This window comes from Theropithecus gelada, chromosome 11, assembly GCF_003255815.1.
Source record: "Theropithecus gelada isolate Dixy chromosome 11, Tgel_1.0, whole genome shotgun sequence".
NCBI classification, from domain to species: Eukaryota; Metazoa; Chordata; class Mammalia; order Primates; family Cercopithecidae; genus Theropithecus; species Theropithecus gelada.
Genome location: NC_037679.1, coordinates 93,583,014 through 93,591,345, shown reverse-complemented (window position 1 = coordinate 93,591,345; position 8,332 = coordinate 93,583,014). Strand labels below are relative to the sequence as shown.

The following is an 8,332-nucleotide window of genomic DNA, read 5'->3' as shown; positions in this document are numbered from 1 at the left end:
TTAAAAACTTGCCCCAAATGACATAGCTAGTTAGCAAAACCCAGGCAGCCTGACTCCATAGGCCTTGCTTAAAGAAGTAATATTTATAAACTGTCCAGCACAGCGGTGGTACAAACAACAGTTTAATAAATGCCTAATGAGCACTTCATACCCAAAATCATTTCCTGCCAATCAAACTAGACTTACTCTGGTTCTGCATAACCAACTGTCAAATTATTGTTCCATGAAGAAAAGGTGGAATGGGTAGAGGTCACAACAGAGTGAATAACTGGTAAATATACTTCATGGCAGGTAGTAACAGGATGTGGCATTTAGGCTATTTCCACATTTGTTTGCATAACACTTTTTTTCACAGTTCTAAAGCACAAGAGCCATTCTAAGCTGGTGAAAGCATAAGGCATGTCTACGATCCAGGACTCCAATTCACTGTGGATCAGTGGATCTCAACCTTTACGGTATATCAGAACCACCTGGGGGTTTTTAACAGCACTATAGCTGCCCAGGCTCCATTCCTGCAGATTCTATTTCAACTGGTTGGGAGTAAGCAACGCATGCTTTTTTCACAGCCCAGATGCAGCTAGGTTTGCAAACCACTGTCCAAGACGCTCTCACACTTCCGCTCAGTTCAACACACACTTGCTGAGATTCTAAGCACTACGAATCGGGCTAAGTTAACAAGTCAGGCTCCACTCCCTAATAATATTGGCAAAGAAACCAATATCAGAGATTTATTCCAGTCCAAACCAAATAAATTGCCAGGTGAAAAAAATGCCCTGGTATAGTTTGTCATACAAAACAACTTCCTGTATCTTCCCAGTCAGTAGCCTAGGGACTGACTCTGAGCGATGAGAATTCAGAACCAGGGGAAAATGCCAGTCTGAGGCATCTGCCACACTCCTAGCACACCTCCAAAAGCGCCCAGCTACACTTCACATCCACTGTCCTAACAGGGGTCAAAATAGAGAAGAGCAGTGCAATACAGAAAACAGAGCCTGCTGGACATCAAAAGGCTGGGGAATTCCAGTCCTAGCCCTGCTACCAATCAGTCTGGTCACTTCTCTCTGGTCTTGGTGTGGCCAACAGTTACGCGAGAGGGTGAGGCATAAAAACACAGATGTTAGGCAAGCTCCAGCATCCAAAATACATAGAAATTAAAAAGCATTAAGGTGATATCAAGGAATGTATGCCATCAACCAGAAAAGTAACTGAAGTATTCCTTTTCCCTTTTCTTTTTTTGAGACGGAGTCTCGCTCTGTCTCCCAGGCTGGAGTGCAGTGGCCGGATCTCAGCTCACTGCAAGCTCCGCCTCCTGGGTTCAGGCCATTCTCCAGCCTCAGCCTCCTGAGTACCTGGGACTACAGGCGCCCACCACCTCGCCAGGCTAGTTTTTTGTATTTTTTAGTAGAGACAGGGTTTTACCGTGTTAGCCAGGATGGTCTCGATCTCCTGACCTCGTGATCCACCCATCTCAGCCTCCCAAAGTGCTGGGGTTACAGGCTTGAGCCCCCGCGCCCGGCCCCCGCTTTTCCCATTCTTAAGAAATCAAAAGTGGAAGCAGAAAATTGAGCAATCAGCCTACCAAGTTGACTGGGGCAACAAAATACACTCACGGATTCTGCTCACAACAGCGGGGGTGACAGACCAACAGGAGAACTGCAGAGCGTCCCTCTCTCCTCTGAACACCCATGCCACGAGCCCGTGAGTGCATCCACACGCAGCCCCCAGTCTCCTGTTCCACTGACGCCAGTGTCCATTCACCGCAAGCCTACTAAGTGCCACATGTGCTATGATGCTCCCTCATCTCATCACCATAGACATCCCTGCTGGAGGTGAGTATGTGACAGACGAAAATCACGGAGGCCTAGGGAGGTTGAGACCGGCATTCCCACTGCGGTGAGGGCGTGCTTGAGAGGGACCCCACGGCTGGGCCCTCCATGCCGCTCTCCTCAGTAACCACTCCCAGACCAGAGCAGCCAGGGTGGACTGTCTTCCTCTCACTATTTTCAGCCCCTTGGCTGACCCAGCATTCCCCAGAAAGCTATGGAGTCCTGCCAGCTCTGAGGCCACAAAGCCATAAACGCACGGGACACACAGCNCCCTGTCAAGTTTTCACGGGGGGACCTCAACCTAAAGACATTTTGGTCATATGTACACTTAGGAAAGATGAAAAGAAGAGAGGCACAAAGTTTCTTTTTTTTTACAGTAGAGTGTCAGATGATTTATTCTCCACTTTCCTCTCATGTAAAATGTTTGGAAACAGAAAAATATTTTTTGCCAAGGTGGCTCACGCCTGTATTCCCAGCGCTTTAGGAGGCCGAGGTGGGCAATCAATTAAGGTCAGGAGTTCGAAACCAACCTAGCCAACATGGCAAAACCCTGTCTCTACTAAAAATACAAAAAATAGCTGGACGTGGTGGTGGGCACCTATAAGCCCAGCTACTTGGGAGGCTGAGGCAGGAGAATCGCTTGAAGCCGGGAGTCAGAGGTTGCAGTGAGCTGAGACTGCGCCATTGTACTCCAGCCTGGCAACAGGGCGAGACTCCGTTTCAAAAAATATATATATATATATGTATATATAAATATACATTTAAAATTATTACATGTAGATAGCATTTGAAGTCATGGGACTGACTGTCAGTAGAAACAAGAGAAGGCAAGGAAAGTTTTTATATTTATATTTATATACAATTATATAAAATTAATATACATAATTATAATATGTAAATATATAGGCTGAGCACAGTGGCTTACACCTGTAATCCCAGCAATTTGGGAGGCCGAGGTGGGCAGATCACCTGAGGTCAGGAGTTCAAGACTAGCCTGACCAACATGGAGAAACCCCATCTCTACTAAAGATACAAAAATTAGCTAGACGTGGTGGTACGTGCCTGTAATCCCAGCTACTCAGGAGACCGAAGCAGGAAAATCACTTGAACCCAGGAGGTGGAGGTTGTGGTGAGCGCAGATTGCGTCATTGCACTCCAGCCTGGGTGACAAGCGTTAAACTCCGTCTCAAAATAAATAAATAAATAAATAAATAAATAAAACAAGAAATAGATATTTATGTCTAAATATATAATTATAATACATAAATGTATATATATACATTTATTATAAATGTATTAATATATGAAATATGTTTATTTCTGAGACAGGGTCTGGCTCTGTCACCCAGGCTGGAGTGCAGTGACACTATCATAGCTCATTGGAGCCTTGAACAGATGGCTCAAGCGATCCTCCCACCTCAGCCTCCTGAGTGGCTAGGATTGCATGCACACACCACCATGCCTAGCTAATTTTAAAATCTTTTGTAGAGACAGGGTCTTCCTTTTTTGCCTAAGCTGGTCTTGAACTCCTGGGCTCAAGTGATCTTCCTGCCTCAGGCTTCCAATGTGTTAGACGTGGGCCACTGCATCTGGCCTAATGCATTTTTTAATTTGCGAGTTTATAGTATTTAATATTTTTAAGTACTGAATGTTTTGAACAACCAACTTACAGAATTCCTGAACAATGGACAGTCAGCTGTCATGTCCTGGTTCAAATTGCCCCAGCACACCACGGCTAGAAACCTTTCAGCCAACTTCTGCTTATGTCTCCCGGGGCAGGACAAGGTCACTTGGGCAATCCTCACTAAGAGGAACTCTGGAAAGGCAAGAAACTATTCTGTTCTCTACAATGGAAGGTGACCAGGGAGAAGGCAGCTGGGAGGGCCAGCTGGGCCCTCCAACCAGCAGTGTCCACCATCGACCAACTGCCCTAGAGCTACACCATGCTGGGGATTTGGGGCACTGTTATGAGCAAGAATTTCCATTTTTCTTCTCACAGGACCTTCATGCTGGTGGCAAGAGACAATTTTTTTTTTTTTTTTTTTGAGACAGTTTTGTTCTTGTCACTCAGGCTGGAGTGCAATGGTGTAATCTTGGCTCACTGCAACTTCTGCCTCCTGGGTTCAAGCAATTCTCCTGCCTCAGCCTTCCGAGTAGCTGGGATTACAGGATTGTACGACCACATCTAGCTAATTTTTGTATTTTTAGTAGAGATGGGGTTTCACCATGTTGGCCAGACTGGTCTGGAACTCCTGAGCCACTGCACCCAGTCAAGAGGGAGATTTTAAATCAATAAGTATAATTGTGATGAATGCCAGAAAGCAGAATGTGTGTGATGGGGAGGGGACTTAAGTTATTGTCTCATATTTTAACACTTTCATAGGCAATAACTAAAAACTTAGAAGCTTAAAACAACACACACCTTTAAGCCAATTTTGGCAAGCTAGGAGTTGAGCACATTTTAGCGGGTCCTGTGCTTGGCATCTCACGCTAAGCAGCTGGGCTGCATCCTCATCTGAGGCTCCACCAGGGCAGAATCCATTTCCAGGTCCGCTGAGGTTATTGGCCGAATTCATTTCCTCGGACCCGGTTGGCAAGGGCCCAGCTTTTTGCTTCCTTGCCTACGGGGCCCTCCAAAGGTCCTTTCTCAGCACAGCATCTCCCTCCCGCAGCGCCTGCAGGCGGAACCTTTCTCTCTAGTGTGCGAAGGTGATGCACTGTGACAGTGACATCCCATTGCTTTCGCCAGGCTCTATGGGTTAGAAGCCAGTCACCGGTTTTGCTCGTGCCCAAGGTCAGGAAGACTATGCAAGGGCATAGGTCATTGGGGGGTAGTCAGTCACTTTAGGGTATGGCTGCCACCACTGAATTTGGTGGGACTTTAAGGGTTGATAGGAGTTGGTCAAGTACAGGGGTGAGGGCATGTCAGGCAGGGGTGAGGGCACGGAGGCGGATGCAGAGGCCTGCACCCTGGAATGTCCTTTCACTCCCTGAGGTTTTGTTCTCCTGATCCCTGAGTACATCCCAGAACACGGTGGGGCCCTAGCAGGGGAGAGGTAGGGAAGCATGTGTTGTTCATCCGTGGACCTCGTTAGGCAAATCAGATTAAGGAACAGGCTTTCAGTGGTGGGTGCGAGCGTGGGAGTGATGAGTGTGCAGGTGTGTGTGGGAAGAGCGATGGGGATGGGGTCAGCCCCAGCCACCAAGAAGACTTTAACTGTGCATCCACCCATCCCAGCAGCCTCCCTGAGTGAGTGCCTTCAGGGTGCAGGTCCTGTTTTACACATGGGAGTGAATCAGAGTGGGACACTGCCTTGCCTTAGAGAGGTCACACTTCTTCTCCTTCTTCTTTTTTTTTTTTTTTAAATTTGCCACAGATTCTCACTCTGTTGCCCAGGCTGGAGTGCAGTGGTGTGACCTTGGCTCACTGCAATCTCTGCCTCCCAGGTTCGAGCAATTTTCCTGCCTCAGCCTCCTCGGTAGGGTAGCTGGGATGATAGGCACGCATTACCATGGCTGGCTAATTGTTGTATTTTAGTTTCACCATATTGGCCAGGCTAGTCCCAGTCTCCTGGCCTCAAGCGATCTGCCTGCCTCAGCCTCTCAAAGTGCTGTGACTACAGGCGTGAGCCACCACACCGGGCAAAAGGTCACACTTCATGCCACGTGGGTGGCAGGCACTCAGACAGCACCCCAGCTGGCGCTGGGAGTGAGGGGTGCTCAGTGTCCTAGGAAGGCAGAGGGCTGCATGAGAGGTTCTGGGAGGAAGGACTGGAGGAGGATTTGAGATTTTCACCTGAGCAGCTGGGTGGATGGAGGGGCTGTTCACAGAGAATCACAAGAATGTGCATGAGCAGGTTAGGGCACTAATAAAGCACTGTGTTTTGGCCTGTGGAAAATTTAAGATGCTTCCCTGCGTCCAGCTGGGGCTTTGGGAAAGGTCAGGGCTGGGCATCTGACTGGGATGGATGTCTCTGGCAGGCAGCAGAGCATGTGGATGGTTTGTGAAGCCCGGAAGGGCATGAGATTTCTTGTGGCAGTGCCCAGTGCAAATGGAAGGGCATTTGGCATGAGTCCAGACATATAAAAGTTGGGCAGAGAAGGGGGTGGGTCCCTGGGACCCACCGAGGAGCAGCTATGGGAGTACAGGGAAACCAAGGGTGTGGGGTCACATGAAGCAGGAAGCTCAAATAAGATGAGGAAAGAGGTTTTAAAGACGATCAGGGCTGGGTTCGTTTATCAGACCTTAAAGAGATACAGAGACATTTCAGGTACTCCTTGGCCGAGCTCCTTCAGGGAAGGCCTAGGTTCGCTTCTACTTCCCATCTATTAATTTTTTTTTTTTTTTGGAGACAGAGTCTCATTCTGTCGCCCAGGCTGGAGCACATGCAGTGGCACCATCTCAGCTCACTGCAACCTCTATCTCCCCGGTTCAAACGATTTCTCCTGCCTCAGCCTTCCCAGTAGCTGCAACCACAGGTACACGCCACCACGATCGGCTAAGTTTCTGTATTTTTAGCAGAGATGGGGTTTCATCTTGTTGGCCAGGCTGGTTTCGAACTCCTGGCCTCAAGTAATCCACCTGCCTCGGCCCCACAAAGTGCTGGGATTACAGGCGCCAGCCACCGCGCCCGGCCCTACTTCACTCCTAACGCCCACCATCCGTGCTTCCAAATGTTTGCTGAATGACAAGGTGAACGAGTGAATGGGACTACGTGACTTCGGGCAGCAGGCAATCCTATTCCTTGGACCTCAGTTTCCCTTTTTGTAAAGCAAGCCTGTCTCTCGCTCTCTGTCCTAAAAGCCTGAGTTCTGGGCTTGAGATGAGCGCGTCCTGTAGACCAGACTCCAGGTGGACGTTGAGCTGGGTCTTCTAGGAGGCCAGGATCCGGCCAGCTCTTGGGTCCGGTCCTCCTGCGGGACCCCGCACGCCCAGTCCCAGCGCTGCCGCGCCCAACCTCCCTTTGTTCCCCCAGGCCCCACCTTCTCCGCACAGCCTGCTCCCCCTTGCCCGGGGGGCGGGCCCTGGGCGCCCGGCTCCGCTGGGGGCGGGGCAGGGCGGCGGGAGGCGGGCGGGGCCGTGTGCACCTGCGCGGTGTGTGTCCCGGCCGCAGCCCCGCGCCAGCTGCAGCTCCTTGGTCGGAGCCGGATCCTGAGCGGGGAACACGGGCTGAAGCGGCGTGGCGGCGGCCCCGCCCCGGGGCTCCCTTGTTGAGGCTGCCGTGGCTCTGTCGGCTGCTCAGCTGCGCTCCAGTCGGCCCAGGCGCCGCGGCGAGGAGCTAGGGCTGCGAGGCGGCGGCCTGAGGTGAGACGGCGCCATGGGCGACGGGGTCTCCGGACTGGGCGGGGGTCTCTGCCCCGGGTGTGGCGGCTCCGAGCTGGGCTCCGCAGGGTCCGAGGTCGGGATCCGGGGTCCTTGCGCCTGGGCTTTGTCTCGGCCCCATGTGGCACCGGGGGCTTCGCGCCTGCTGCGATACCGCGTGGGCCCGCGCGGGGGGGGTCCCGGTCGCCCTGCGGGTGGGGGCCGGTCCCCACTGCTCCCCGGCTCCCCGCGTCTGCCGCGGAGGGGACTGCATGGACCCGGGCGCTGGCTTCTGCCCCGTACCACGCAGCGTGGCTGGTCCCCGCGTGCGGCAGAGGGGGCCCTGCGAGGACCCACTCGTGGGGCGGGGTCCGGGTCACCGCGAGTGGGAGACTCCGCCGCCCTCCCCGCCTTCCCTCGCAGCCAGACTGCTTCGCCAACTCACTGAGGGGACTGCGTGGAGGTTGCATCGAGTGAAATGGCTGCAGTGCACCCCAGCCTGGGCCATAGAGTGAGACTTCCTCTCAAAACAAAAACAAAAACAAAAACAATGTACTGGGTCTACCTCCGGCTCTGGAATTTTCCTGGAAGGCCTTCTCTTCTGGGCTTCATTTTTCTCACTTTTGAGGATCGTAAACTACATAATTTCCAAGAATTTTTGCCCTACACCTTTAATTCTTTCAAGCAAATACAGCAGAGAAAAATTCTCTTCCCCGCAATGGTGTAAATAATGGAGGCCTTTGAAAATGTGGATTCTAAAGTGGAAGTTCTTTTTCTTCTTCCCCTTTGTTTCCTTTTAAACGAGTTTAGTTACATGAGTATATACTTTATCTCAGACTTAAGGACAAGTATCTATGATGAAAACTTAAGCAACTTTTTGGCAGTATCTTGCATATTCTTCACAATTGTGTTTTATGTGCAGCATCTTCCCTATATCCAGTTGATTTGTTTTTTTCTCATTAATGGAGTTGTTGAGCTCAGAACTTTTCAGGAGCATTTTGTTGATCTTTTAAGTGTCATGTGAAATATGTTCCAATTTAACATTTTATTTTGTTGACTAAAATGGGAGTAAATGGAAAATTGAGAGTGCCTTGAGTAGATGTACTTCGCTTGTGTAATGGTTTGAAGCATAGTTGAAAATTACCACTTGTTGCCAGGTGTGGTGGCTCACACCTGTAATCCCAACACTTGGGGAGGGCAAGAC

At 50.6% G+C, this 8,332-nt stretch overlaps 1 pseudogene; it reads right to left on the bottom strand.

Annotated features, from left to right (window-relative positions):
* Positions 1 to 6,699: 6,699 nt before the first annotated feature.
* On the bottom strand, positions 6,700 to 7,598 carry LOC112634984 (annotated as a pseudogene).
* Positions 7,599 to 8,332: the final 734 nt, after the last annotated feature.